A 15034-nucleotide genomic window follows, 5' to 3' on the forward strand; every position below is an offset into this window, starting at 1 on the left:
GCTTTGCACAGTGTATCTCTATAGACTTCAAGATAACTGGAGCTTTCCGCCGCTCCATGCCTAACAGGAGCCCAACTGACAGGAATCATATTCACGAGCTTGGTCCGGAAGATACGCACCATATCACCCCATCACCCTAGATCAGAGCCTGCCAAGCAGGGGCCTCGGAGTCCCTGGAGTTTTTCAGGATCTGGAAACCTCCAAAATTGCCTGCCCATGAGTGTGCCTTTTGTCGGGGAGAAGGGTGGAGCTTTCATGGGCTTCTCTGAAAGGGCTGGGACCCCACCTTACAGCAAAGCTGACGAGTAAGGGGTGGCAGGTTAGCTCAGTTAGTTAAAGCGTGGTGCTAAAAGCACCAAGGTTGCCAGTTCAATCCCTGCATGGGACACTGTAAGCTGCGCCGTCCTTAAAAAATATATATATGTATATACACATATATACATATATATGTATACACACACACCATGTTTCCCTGAAAATAAGACCTGGCCAGGCAATCAGCTCTAATGTGTCTTTTGGAACAAAATATAAGACCCAGTCTTATTTTACTATAGTAGGTCTTATATTATAGTAAAATAAGACTGGGTCTTATATTAATTTTTGCTCCAAAAGACACATTAGAGCTGATTGTCTGGCTAAGTCTTATTTTCCGGGAAACTGTATGTGTGTGTGTGTGTGTGTGTGTGTGTGTGTGTGTGTGTGTGTGTCTGAAAAATGAGCAAGGCCCAGTCTGGATGAAGCATCTGTGATACCCAAAGAGTTGGAGTGGAGGAGAGAAAACACACCTGGCTCTATTGCAGACCGAGGCGAACTCCTCAAGGATTTTGAAGGTAACACGTGAAACTTCAGTCATCTCAAGATTCTGGGGCCTCACTGGGTCCCGCTGGCAGACCTCCTGAGGATGCCCCCTTCCTCTCCCCTGCAGCCAGGAGAGCCTGGGGACCCTGCTGCAGACACCAGGGTCAGGCCCAAGCACGGAGCATTGAGAAAGCTGCTCAGCACACCACACGGGGAACCCTCTTGGAGGCCCCCTAGGAGGATCAACCTTTGGGTCTCATTACCAGGAAAAGCTGTTTTCATCTTAAGGGCATTATGAATCCAGTGAGTGATCCTCTTTCCCTTTTTGCTCTTCTTGCTAGGACGCTCAGAGTCAAAACTTGGTCTATTATCTCAAACATGTGGTAAACTTCCTGACACGTTTTTTTTTTTTAAATCCAGCTACATGGTGATACTGATTATAGCAATAACACAAGCACAGGTATTATCACATTACAAGCATCTTCTAATAGCCAGGCACAGGTCCGAAGGATGTGCACACACCATCAGGCTACTGCAGCACCCTCTGATGCAGGCACTGCCGTTCCTGCTCTGCAGACAGGGCTGACGCGGCTGTGGGAGGGGAGGTGGGGGACAGCAGAGCGGCAGAGCATCACACAGGGCATCTCCCCCGGTGGCCCACCGGGCAGGGTGGCAGCAGCAATCAGACTCAGCTCCTAGGGTGGGAGGGGAAGGCGAGCAAGGAGCCTGGGACAAAGCCTCCCCCAGAGGTGTGTGGACGGACTGAGCGCTGGGCGTCCCTCAGACCTGCAGCCCTCCTCCACGCTCCCCTCCTTACACCCCCCTCCTTACACCCGTGGCAGGGTTCCGACACTTTCCTTGTCCATCAACCTGGTTTAGGTTTAGGAACTGACACAAGTGTCTAAGAAAGGGCAGTTAACAAAAGCCACCTGTCCCTCCTTTCCATCAACACCATAAAAGCAGGAGGAAGGAAGAGTTGGGGCCTCCTAAAGGAGGCTGCTGGGTGATTTTGTTCCCAGCCCCGCCCCACCCTGCTGTCACCCACAGGGAGCCAGGCTTAAAGGCCTCTGGAGTTCATCTAGCCCCGCCATCCATTTTATAGATGGGAAGACCGAGGCTTCGCACCGGGGTAGGACACTCAGGGTCCCCACAAACAGGGCTGCCCTAATGAATGGAGAAAAGCAGCAAATGCTAAGGTCCTACTGGGTGCTGGGCACCCCACCACCCTCCCTCCTGGGCAGCCCTACCAGTCAGTCCCCACCGATGAAGAAAGCGAGGCCCAGAGGAGGGAATGACGTGCCCGCTTGCAGGGCGGGGCTGAGATCTGAGCCCAGCTCTGCCCCACAGGCCACTCACCTCACTCACAGTCACTCCTGCCCCTGCCATCAAGCCATTAGTAACCATTAGCACCTCAGGCATGCCAGAGCCTGTCCCTGGAGGCTGCCACATTTCCCTTCCCCAGAGAGTCACAGGAGGGCAGTGACAGAGGACGCAATGGACTGAGGCTTCCAGGACTCTGGAGGACACCCATTGCCTTGGGGATGTTCTGAAGAACCTCCAGCAGCAGTGACATTTCAAACAGGCCTGGAGGGGTGACCGCGCCCAGCAAGGGGGTGGGGCACAGATAGGACAGGAAGACGACTGACCCGCAGCGCTGATGCGGGCGCCAGCAGGGAGAGCCACAGGGGCGGCGCCGGCCTCAGCCACTAGCAGCATCGTCCGTCCAGGTGTAATGTCACAGTAGTCCACTGGGAGGGGCTCTGGAGACCATCGGCCTGCATCCTCCATCCACTCTTTGCCCCAAAGCACCTGCTGTCCCCAGCCCTGCCCCCCACAGGGGAGAACAGGGTTGGTGCTCAGACCTGTGGACTCTCCCTTGGGGACGGGCCCAAAGCCCACCCACAGAGCCCCATGAGCTGACCTTGGGATGAAGCCAGGAGAGGGCATTCCAGCGGGACGGAGGCCAGAGGTAGGGCATAGGGAGGAGGGAGCCAGGTCTCCAGGGATGTGAAGGGCGTGAGGCCCACAGGCAGGGGCCCTGAAGGCTGACGACAGGCGCCATGCTGCCAGCCTTGGGGTGCGTAAGGGCTTTTGGAAGGAAAGGTTTCAGGAAGACCACCTTCTGGGGTTCAGACCTCCCTACTCCCAACTCTGCTCCCCATCCCCTCCCCTTCACCCCAGGCCTCGGCAGCTCCCAGGCTCTGCCCAGCTTGAGTCTCCCACCTGGGTCCATCATAACCAGAAACGAGAACTTGGGGACATCACGTGGGAATGATGATCTGACCTCACTAAGTTGTGGTGATGGCAGAAATGACTGTGGATGTGAAATGGGAGGCAGGGGCCTCTGGGAACCCCCAGTCCTCCAGGATGTGAAGAGGAGGCTCTGTGAGCACTAGGATGCGGGTCCCTCGAGGCTTGTTTAGCTGAAAAGCCCCAGGTAAATTTGGGAACCCTTGTCTACAGGCTGGTCAGCCTGGCTGGCCTCAGATCCAGGCCCTCTGGGGACCCAAGAGCACTGATGCAGTCACCCCACATCTTGCAGCCCACTGCTCATTCGCTTCATGCTCTGAACCTCAGTCTCTCCATCTGTAAGATGGGAAACCTTGCTCAGGACCACCCCAGTGAATGGCATGAGCATCTGGGCGAGACACACTGGTGCTCTCCCCACCTTTCATTGGTGGCCACGGATGGTTGTTACTGAAGAGGGTAACCCCATTTCATTTGCTCTGACTGCAGTGGCTGGTGGGGTGTGCCCCAGGGCTGGGTGGGGGTCCCGGGGCATGAATGGGTGACTTGTCAGCCACACTCGGACACAGCTCAGGGAGGAATCCTGTGGGTCCACGAGTCACCCAAGGGACAGGACCTGGGCAGAGCCACAGCCTGACAGGGAGGGAGCCAGGAGCCGGCGGGTAGGCTCCTCCTCCACTTCTTCTTGGCAGTTTCTGGTTTTGAGTAACTGAGTTCTGGGCTCTTTTTCTGTGGTTCCCAGCGTGGGTGACAGATGAGGTGGGGATGGAGGTGAGAGGTGGGACATCTCTGCCTGGGCAGCAGAGGCTGCCAGGTGACCTCACAGAAGCTATAAACTGCATGGCTCCTCCCACACCGATTCAGCCCACAGGCATTTCCCCTGACTCCAGGGGTAGGTGACAGGAAGAGGTCTCCAGGGCTTTGCTGCAGGGAGGAGACAAAAGGGTGAGCATGGAGTCGTAAGCTCCCAGCCCACTGCAGGGAGCCCAGGCTGTCAGCTCCTGGGGTGTCTGAGGGGAGAGGAAGGGGAGACAAGTGCCTCCCTGAGGTCTCCTGAACAAATGAAAGTGGAGGTCAACACCCTAGTGAAAGGTGCTGTCCTTGGAGGCCAAGCCCAGTTCATTTCCACATGCTTGCCCTTCACTCTGGCTGTGATAACCTTCCCCTAGGCCTGGTCTGGTTGGCCAACTCCTATTCATCCTGCAAAGCCCTACTTAGAGTGACCTCATCTAACAAAGTCTTCTCCATAAGCCCTGCCCCACTACACATACCTCTGTGTTTGGAGGACAGTACTGCCTGGCCATGGGCTACAGGGGGTACATTCCCTATGCACCGGACCCATCTCCACAATATTCCCAGGTGGGGCAGGCCATTTGCAGTCCCCTTCACTGAGGACACAGGAGCTGCAAGGGCAGTGCCAAAGGCAGTTGGCACTTTCCCTCCTTTTCATTCAGTATTTCCTGAGAACCTAACATGTGCCAGGCCCTGAGTGAAGTGCTGGATTTGAATACAACCTTGGCTAAATCTTTTACCCGATGCCGGCCTCAGTGTCTACCATGTTTCCCCAAAAATAAGACCTCACCGGAAAACAAGCCCTAGCATGACTTTTCAGGATGACATCCCCTGAACATAAGCCCTGATGCGTCTTTTGGAGCAAAAATGAATATAAGACCCGGTCTTATTTTCGGGGAAACACGGTATTTGGTCTTCACAACAGCTCTGGGAGTCAGACAGAATGTGGGGGGAGGAAGGGGAGTAGCCTCAATTTACCAATGGGGGACAGAGGCATACACTGGACACAGTGGAGCCTAGAGCCCAGTATCCCAGGCTGCATCCAGGGTGACAAGCCCACCCCACCTTCTCTGCATACCTTGCCCTGAGAACACACAGGGGGCAGGGGGCCCTTACCCTCTCCTGGTAGAGCCAGGGAAGAAGAGTGGGACCCTGGCTGGGGTCTGGGCAGGCCTCCTCCTCCTCCCTCCTTCCCTCTCCCCCACCTACGGCCGAGGGCCCATCAGAACCCAGGCCAAGGTGATGGTCGCCGACCTTGACGGGCAGCATGGAGGCCTCTTCCCTTTGTTGGGCTGGTTCTTCTTACCGTCAGATAAGGCAGAGGACACCTCACCTGCGCTGGCCGCACCCCCTCTGTGACTCAGTGCCCCCTGCCTGCCTCTCACACCGCAGCACTGGGGGCCCAGGGCACCCTGAGTTCCTCTCAGACCTGCCCTACTTTGTCTCCACCACCCCAGGACCGCTGCCAAGGCTCCCTCGGGCCTGCACCTGGGGTTGTGTCTGAAATGACCTCCTTTTGGCTGCTGCTTGGGGCTCCTTCCGGTTGGTCTTGTGAAATGAAATGCGTTTCCCATTTCTGTGGGTTGTCCTTCTTAGAGCCCTGTCCCCAAGGCCCCTCCTGTGCTTCTGTCTTGTCACCCTGACGGGCCGCCCCAGGCCGTGTTGCAACCACAGACAACAGACCAGTGAGCCCAGTAAGGACTCCGGGGGCTGAGCTTTGGAGTTAGTCCCAGGAAGGTGCTCATTTCATCTACGATATCAAGTTCTCACCCCCACTCTACAAATGCCAAAACAGAAGCTGGGAGGCTCGCTGACAAGCAATGGCTACAGGAGAGGCCAAGTTGGGCTCTGGGGACTAACAGACCTGGATTTGAAGTGCAGCTCTGTCACTCACTATGGCGTGGCCTCAATTTCCCCATTCTGTAAAATGGGGTCACAGCAGTACCTGCCCTATAGGGTTGGGGTAAGGATCTCATGGGCTCCTTAGTGCAAAGTACCTGCCCTCCCACCCCACTATCCCATGGCAGTGGGTGCCCTCAGGGGGGTAGTGGGTGCCCTCAGGGGGGCGATGCAGCTCTTATGATTCTATCAGGAACCCCCCAAGCCAAAACTGAAGATCCGGTCCAGGCCCTCTCCCTGCAGGGTCTCTCACTATTCCTACCTCACCTTCCTCCCGGTGTCTAGCTACACAGCGCTCACTAGCCCTGGCCCAACTGCCTCCCTCGCAAACCCGCCCTCCAGCAAGCTGCCACCTTTGCTAGCCCGCAGGGTGGGCCAGGGGCCTCCTCTGGGCTTCCCTCTATGACAGTGCCATCACCCATGGGTCTGTGTCCCGTCAGCCGCCCCCATCAGACTGAGGGTCCAGACTGAGGGACTGTATCGTTCTGGCAGTTGTCTCCCGTGGTTTAGCGCAAGGCTCTCAACACTCACGCAAAGTCACTGAATGAACTCTAGAAAATTTGAAAAATACACAAAAGTTGGAAGAGGAAACAAGCCACCAGAGACAGTTATTGCGACCCATCTCAGGGCATTTCCTTCCAGCCTTTTCTCTGCGCTGGGCTGTGACACAGCCGGTACAGGATAGCCCCATGAATCCAAGCCTGCCGCCTGCCCCGTTCCCGTGAACAGATCAATGCTGGGTTGGCAGAATGGATGTGAGGCCTGACAGAGGGAGTGAGCTGCTCGTGGTTACAGCTCCCAAAGGAGAGGCTGAGGCTGGGAAGCCAGCCCCCTGACCCCCAGGGCTCTGCACCCCTCTCCCTCACAGCAGTGTCAGCCCCAGAAATCCTGGTTTCCCACTGTCATGCTGAACGTCTTTCAAGGTCAGGAAAACGGAGGCCAGGTCTACAGAGACAGGTCACATGGAGCACACCGTACAGGCTTACTCCTGTCTCTACCACAGGTTCCTAAAACCCCGCCCTAGCCCGGATGTCCATCACTCACTCCTTCCTGCTTTCATTCATTGGACACTCCCGAGGTCCCACTTTGTGCCAGGCCTCAGCTCGGCCTTGGGATCCAGAGACGAATCAAGCAGAGAAAGCCTGGCCCTTGGAGCCCCAGGCTGGAGGGGAGGAGAGCCGGGAACAGATCATTCCAGCAGGAGGTCGTACTACTGTATCAAAGACCTGTGCAAATTCCCGCATCGGATGGTGGGCTGCGCCCCCTGCAACTAAAGATTGAAAACGGCGACTGGACTTGGAGCTGAGCTGCGCCCTCCACAACTAGATTGAAGGACAACGACTTGGAGCTGATGGGCCCTGGAGAAACACACTGTCCCCCAATATTTCCCAATAAAATTAAAAAAAAAGAAGTGAGCAAAGATTCCAGGGGGAGGGGCACCAGACTACCCTGTCTGGGGTGGGCACGGCGCAGCCCTGAAGGCTTCCTGGAGGTGGGCACCTTCCAGGAGGAGCTTGAAGAACCAACCAAAGGCCCCAGATGAAGAAGAAAGAAGAATTCCAGGCAGAGGAACAGCAGGGGAGGCCCCGAGGAGGAAGGAAAGGCAGAGTTAGCAGGAATATCACCTGCTTGCATGGTCAGGCAGTGAGGGACAACAGGGACCCGGTCTAGAACTTTGGGTGGAGACGACCCGGCCATCAACAGGGTTCACATCAATAGCTTGCGTGTGACTGGCTCCCTCTCACAGCTCCAGGGACCGGTTCCCTTCAGAACTCAGCCTAGAAAAATCTCCACCTTCAACCATCAGATACCAAGACCCTGGGGCTACTAGCTTACTTCCTGGGAGAGCCAATCGCAAAGCCTGCCGGGGCTTCTCTGGAAACCAGACCCATTACAAAGGCCAATCGATGCCTGTCAGGCGGATGTGAGGATATGACAGAGAACAAGGACACAGGTGTGACCCTCACTTGAAAAGGCAGAGTTTACCCCCAATTCACCAGAGACTGAGGCTCCGAGAGGCGGAGCAATCTGCCAGAGGTCACACAGCGGGTACATAATCAGTAAGTGAGCCCAGGCGTTGACTCCAGCCCTCTCTGGTTCCATGACTCCCACCACATGGGGTCAGTGTCCCCCACTGGTCCCTGGGGACGAGAATGCTGGCCCCTGGCCAGTGCACCCAGAATGTGTTTTATGAATGAGCGAACAAAAGAATCAGAAACCCCTGCTCGTCCTCCCATTCCCCACGGCAGTAGGAAGACGCCATCTGCTACTGTTTTTTGTTGTTGCTGTTACTCTGGAAATCAAAACGACAAAGCTGAAGTCGCAGCTCCACATGGATTTAAGGAGAGATACCCAGGCCCTGATTCAGGGCAAGAATCCCGCCTGGCACGGTGGGGGCAGAAGTCAGACAGATGAGCCCCAAATCTCCGCTCTGCCACTAGCAGCTGTGAGACAGGACCATTGGCCCTTGCTCTGAGCCTGTGTCCCCGCCACGAAAGAGAGGTGCAAGAGGACCTACCTTGTTGCATGTCATGAGGACTAAGGAGGTGCAACCCTGCAGGGTGGGTGCCGACGGGATCCTGGGCTCGATGGCCTCCTCTGCCTGTGACCGTGGCCCAGACCTGCAGCCTCCCGCTGGGTGAGCTCTGAAACACTCAGCACTAACCTCGCTGGATGCCCTGGCCTGTGGCAGCTGAATGGCTTACACATTAGGAGGCATCCACGTGGGCAAAGGGCAGAGGGCCGAGTAGGGTGCAGGCAGGTGGCTCAGTGGGCTGGCTCCCCATGACTCAGCAGGACTCGGCGAGGTTGCGGGCCTGGGGGGGGAGCCGCCCCAGCTGTACCCCATTCAGGGAAGCCCAGCTGCGGGTGTTTCTGATAAATATTTTATCACGGCTTACAGAGCCGTCCCCAGGAAGGTGCCTGCAGCCTCGGAGCCCGCAGAGCACCCCTTCCTGCCCGGATAGAAGGAAGTGGCTGGGTGGGGCATGGGGCAGGGTCAGGAGCCCAGGCAGCTAGCTCATTCCCGCCCTGCTGTGGCTTCAGGTCGGCTCAGCTTAACAAATGCCCCGTGAGCCTCACCCACTTCTGCCCCGCGCTGTGCTGGGTGCTGGGCACTGGGCTCGGCCCTGCCCACGGACACTTCCCACCATCCTCTTCACCATGCCTAGAGCACCAGCCTTCTGCTCCTTGGCCCAGTCAAATGTCCTAGCCTGCTGGCCCAGTACCACTGCTACCTCCTCCAGGGAGTATTCCTGGCTCTCCCCTTTCCACTGTGTGGCCCGGGGCGGGCCCATCACCCTCTCTGAGACTGTTTCTAAAACGGAGCTGATGATCCCCACTCATTAGGGACAAGATGAGATTGTGTAAATGGTCCAGTGCCTACATAGAGACTCATTCTATTTGAGGGGACCCAAATATCAGGAATCAAATCAGTAAATATTATGGAGCATGTCTGGGGTGGCACACAGCAACTTATACAGACTGGCTTATAGGGATCCACAAGTTAACTGGGGAGATAGGACCTGTATTATAATAATCAATAATAATAACAACAACAGTAATAATAGCTACTGTGTTTCAAGCCCCTGCCAGGTGTCAGATACTCCATATTACATCCCCTCGTTTACTCCTCCCAGCACCCCTGTGATGTGAGGTTCTCACCCCCATTTCATAGCAGAACAGGAACCTGATACTCAGAGAGGGGAAGGGCCCCGCCCGAGGTCACACAGCCTGGCGGGGCTGCCCAGCTGTTCTCCTGGACCTTAGGGCATGATCTCCGGCCAACAGCTTTTTATAGCTTTTTACATCGCTGTCCAGGTGGAGGAGTCAAAGAGAGGGGGCTGGTCCAAGTCAAATGATGGACCATCCATAGGACAGGGCATTGTGCCACCACTAAACTAATTACTGTTGTTATTTTGAAACTGCTGGACTATTTAGCAACAGGGAACGTGCTTGTAGTAGTACATTAAGTGAAAAAAAACAAACACACCAGGATATGAACCTTTACATTTAGTGTGATGACACCATGTAAAAACAGTTCTATGTCAAGATGCATTTATTGAAAAAAACACTAGAAAAGATACACAATGATGATGATGTTCTGGGGTGAGGCTACAGGTAAAATTGGGGTCTATTTTCCAGACTTTTTACAATATGTTCATTTTATAATTAAAATTTTTCCTTAGGAATAGGGTTGGTCCAACTTAAGGGCTTATTGGACACCTCCTGTCTGCCCTCCTCCACTGAGAGCTTTCTCCTCTCACCCTCAGGTTTGGTCTGTGGGGGGGACAACATGGACACGACTGTCGGTCACGCAGAACTTGGGGTGACATTCCCTACCTCTCCATGGGTCAAAGCCAGGCTCGGAATTGCTTCCCTGCCTTCCCTCTCCACGTTGAATCTGCTATACCAGGGACCGTCACCACCACCTACTCAAGTCCTAGACTAACAATTATAGGGGCTCATAAGACAGTGAGCTCCCCGTCACTTGGAATAAGCAAGCAGGGGCAGCAAGAAGTGGTCTCAATGGCTGGCTTTCAGTACATCTTAATCAGACCCAAAGTCTTAACAGCTGTGTGACCTGGGACATGATCCTGACCTCTCTGTGCCTTGCCTTCCTCATCTGTACAATGGGATCATACAGTGACCTCATAGGGCCTCGGAGGGTGAAATAAGGGCAAATATGTAAACTTCTAAGATGCCTTCCAGGTGCATTGAGAGGGCTGCATAGGTGTTGACTATTATTATTTCACAGCTTTACCTTATCCACCCTTAGTAGCTAAGAAGGAAGAAATAAAAATTCCCATTTCACAAACTTGAAAACTGCAGAACAGAGATTACACCCCTCAGACTCAGAGCGGTATGAAGTGGTAGAACCAGGACCAGAATGCGTCTTCTGGTGCTGAATGGGGGCCGCCCTCCCTGTCTGGGTCCTCTCCTCCTGGGTTCTCTTCTGGGCTCTAGGCAGAGTGCTTTGCTGGAGAAGCTGCTTTGGCACCACAAAAGACCTGCTTTAATCAGCCCAGTTCATCGCACAGAAAAACAAAAGCTTAAGAACCTTCCGGAAAATGAGCAGGACTTCCACAGGGGCCAGTGGAGCAGGTGGTTCCTGATGGTAAGGCGTCTTGGTGCTGTGCCCTCACCGTCAGGCTTGTAACACAGTGGGGTGGAAAATGGGTGTGTACACCTCATGCCAGAGGCCCTGGGTTCGAGCCCTAGACCTGCTCCTTGCTGCCTGCATTTCTGGGCAGCCACTTGGCCTCTCTGAGCCTCCGTTTGCCATTCTGTTACCAGGCCTGGAAGTGATCTCCTGAGCTGGCTGGGAGGGGCAAGTGGGACAGTGTCTGGGGGAGGCTTCACACAGGGCCTCGCACACAGTAGGTGCTTGCCTTCCAGGGGTAAACCCAGGCTTTGGAGTCAGAACCAAGAAGAACAATACTCTGTGCTGAAATGAGCTGCCTATTTTTCTCAGTGATCTTTGGTGATGCGAACTCCACGTCTGGCCCCACTGCTCTTCCTTGACGAGGGGAGATGGGCACCAACGCAGCTGAGGGTTCCCCGCGCCAGGCACTGAGTGGCCCTGTCTGCATGCTCTGGCGACTTCAGAGTGAGTATCGACACTAAGATTAGTACTAATGCGGATGGTAACCCGGGGCCAACGCCAGGCCAGCCTCAACACAGGCTCACGGCACCACAGCGCTGTCACTGCAACACCACGTTACGGCACTCCCACTTTACAACACAAGCGGAGGGCACTGTCCTAAGCAGCTTACACGAAGCCACGCAATCCTCACAACGCTATGCAGTACATGCTGCAATTATCACCACTTTATAGATGAAGAAACTGAGGCACGCAGAGGTTTAGTAACTTGCTGAGGTCACACAGTTGGTCAGAGGTGGGGCCAAGATTTGAACCCCAGCAGCCTGGCTCCAGAACCCCTGCTCTTAATCACCTATACTCTTTATTCCAATCCCCACTTTGCAAATGAGAGAACTGATGCTCAGAGAGGTTAGGTAGCTTTCTCAAAGGCACACAGCTGCTAAACGGTGCTGCCGAGATTTACAGCGGTGGACCTGAGTAGATATGGTCCCAGTCCCAGGCTGCTCCCCTGAGAATTAGGGATTCCTGAGTCGCTGGAACTGTACTCACAAACAGACTTCAAAGTCTCCCTCCCACCAGGTGCTCCCGAACCAAGATTTGCTTTTGAGGGGTGTCGTTAAAAGAAACAAGCAACAGAAAGCTACTGTTCCTACTGTCAACAAGAAGCCAACTCCTTGTTCCACTAACCTCGTCTTCACAAGAGCCCAAGGATCTGATTTGTGTCTCCTGACTCCAACCCGGGGAAGCTGGTTCTCCTCAATACCTGGACTGCTGTGGGCCCCCCTGGGCCTCCTGACCCTAAACCAAAATGTCCAGACGTACTGTTTCACTTCAAGGACCACTGACACCATCGTCTTACCCAGTAGCTCCCCATTCAAATTGTGTCTGTGGCCTCCCTCCTTCTATTGGTCTCACGGGGGACCCGCTTGCCATCTGCCAAACCTGAGAAGGCCTGTGTGAATGAGTGAGGGAGTGAATGAATGAATGACTTTCCCTGTACCTCTATGGGCGTCTCTTCAGAGTTCTGGTTTCCTCACAGGTGTCCCGAAAGATGATTTTGTCCACGGACACCCACAACTTGGGATACCTGGGGAGGCCCTGGGCTTTCTCCTCGCCCAGCCCCTCCTGGGTTTCTGCTCTCCTGACTGTGCCGCGAGTCACCTGGGACACACAGGCTCCACCTCCCAGCACCTGCCTTGCGCAGGAGAGCTGGCCCGGCAGCCCGGGCGGATCCCACAGAACCCCACCGGACTCTGCCCAGGCGATTCTGCTTGACCATCACCAGGTCTTTCAAGCCGTCCATTAGAAACACAAAAATCCATTAGCTAAAAAATGTTTCTGCACAGGCCACTCTTCCTGCTGATGAGAAATTCAGTCCATGCGACTATCGCCATCCCCAGACAGTTAAAACAGCCAGATACACAAGCAGTGCCAACCACTCTCCAGACTTTTATACCCACATTCATGGCGGGCTTGTGATGGGTCGGGCATTGTGCCTCTGCTGCCCAGAAGGGGTGGGTAATGATTCCCAGCTTGGGGATGAGGACACTGAGCCCCAGAGCAGAAAAGTGACTTGCCCAGGGCCACCCAGCCAGCCAGTGGTGGCCGTGCACGCTGACTCAGGTCGGCCTGACTCTATAGAACCCCTCCTACAGGACCCCCCGGACCCCCAGTGCACACACACAATTTAAACAAAGGGCTCAGAATCCCAGATCATGTGGCAGGAAAACCCCTTGGGAGGCCCTAACCTTTCTGACTGATGGGGACTTGAGATCAGAGAGGGGAAGTGACTTGCTCAGGCACACAGCAGGGCCATGGTCCCTAAGATAGGCCCCTCTTGGGTTCACCCCACTGTCTATAGGCCAAAGGGAGCTATATGACCTTGTCCTGTCATCCAATGCCACCACCCAGCGGGGCTCACACCTGAAGGAGCATCAGAATGGGGTGGGGGAGGTGTGTATAAAATGCAGATTCCTGGTGCCCCATCAGAGGTCAGGACAGGGGCCTGGGAACGGGCATTTCATCAAGTACTATCATGACTGAGGACAAACCAGGGCCCCGTACCCCTCTCCCGGAGCGCCTAGCTTACCCCTCCGGGAAGGGTTCTCATGCGGGCAGGGCCTGCTGCAGGAGGTCTGAGGGAGGCTGTTCCCCTGCAGTTACAGTCCAGGGGATGGCCTTTGGGAGCCCGGGGGACTCGGGCACAGCTGTGCTCTCACCAAGAGCGTCACCAATCACCTGGACAGCGATGACCATCCCATGCGATGCTCAGGGCAGCTGCACACTGATCTCACTGCTGCCATGCCCCAGATGGGGAAATGCAGGCTGCCTGCAGGAAGTGGCCTAGCCAGCAGAGCTGAAACCACACCCTGGGACCCAGGGGCCAGGGACCCTCCTGTAGCCCAGCCAGTTCTCCCCATCTTGGCTCCATTAGGAAAAATCTTAGAAAGCGTCAGGCCCTGCTCATGTGAACAGGGGCTGGTGCATGACCTGATTTTGCTAGAGGCCCAGACCTCTGACCAGGCAGATCTGCCCAGTGTGCCACTGCTCAAGAGATGTGTGTGTGTGGGTGTCCCAGGCTCTGAGGGCACAGACCCCCTCATGGCCTGGGGCCCCCTCCAACCCTGGGGCCTCTGACCTCAGATGTGCCGGCTGCCCCAAACCCATTCCCACACTCTGCAGGGCCAGCTCCCTGCAGGAAGGTGGCAGAGGCCCAGGCCAGAAACAGGAGGGGGTCCCCCACTGCTGAGCCAGGACGGACTTTTAAAGGAGGTGTCTCCCTCCCTTACCATCTTTGTTTGCTCTATTAAGGGGGGCAATGGAAAGGGAGGGACAGCTCCCATGGGGAGCCCAGAGTGGGGGAAGGAAGATCAGGAAACCAGGAGGCTGGACAAGCAGCTGGCAGGGTCAGGCAGAGACCCACCCACAGAGACCCAGAGAAACTCAGAGATAGAGAAGGAAGTGGGGAGGAGGGGAGAGAGAGGCTGAGAGAGACAGAGAGAGAGAGAGAGAGAGAAACTGGGAGAGAGAGAGAGAGACAGAGAGAGAGAGACACTCGGGGGGAGAGAGACTGGGAGAGGATGGATGAGCCGGAGAGGTCCCAGGAGACCAGGTGGGAGAGGCTGGACCCTCACCCAAGGGGGCCGCCCACCCTCATCCCACCCCAGGTCTCCGCATTTGGCGCGACACAGACACACACACACACACACACACGCACACACACACACACGCGCGCACACACGCGCGCACACACACACGCGCGCGCGCGCCACTCCGCCGGCGCCGCCCTGGGCCCTGGCCTTCCGCAGGGACGCGCGTGCCGCCCCCGGCCCACCCGGTCCCCTCCCCCGGTGGGGCCTCCAGGGCCCGTCGCCGCCGCTCACCTCGGTACCCGCGCCACCGCCGCCGCCGCTGCCGCCGCGCAGAGCCGGAGCCCAGGACCGCGGGAGGGGGACGCAGAGGCCCCGCCCCGCCCCGCCCCGCCCCCCGGGCCGGCACAGGGCGCCCCGCGCGGGCGCGGCCACGGGCACCCGGGGTCTGCAGGAGACCAGCGCGAGGCGGCGAGGGGCCTCGGTCACGCCCACCGCCCGGGGCCCGCCGCGGGCAGGGCCCGTTCGAGCTGGAAGTTGGGGGCCGGGGCGCCCTCCCCGGATTCCCACCCCGGTGCACTGCGCAGGCTGTGGGCGGCGCCCACCG

General features: G+C 56.3%; 1 protein-coding gene across 2 annotated transcripts in view; it reads right to left on the reverse strand.

Annotated features, from left to right (window-relative positions):
- The window catches only part of PRR5 (proline rich 5), a gene marked incomplete at its 5' end in the record, with an annotated part of 55099 nt that extends 40278 nt beyond the window's left edge, over positions 1 to 14821 (reverse strand). Inside the window, one exon of one of the 2 annotated variants that reach the window (XM_081058375.1) lies at positions 14722 to 14821. Of the gene's footprint in view, positions 1 to 8254; positions 8785 to 14721 lie in introns of those variants that run through there. The other variant, XM_081058376.1, reaches the window with a different exon arrangement.
- Between the last annotated feature and the right edge of the window lie 213 nt (positions 14822 to 15034).

The sequence above is a fragment of the Rhinolophus hipposideros genome (genome assembly GCF_964194185.1).
Source record: "Rhinolophus hipposideros genome assembly, chromosome: 9".
In the NCBI taxonomy this organism is placed as follows: domain Eukaryota; kingdom Metazoa; phylum Chordata; class Mammalia; order Chiroptera; family Rhinolophidae; genus Rhinolophus; species Rhinolophus hipposideros.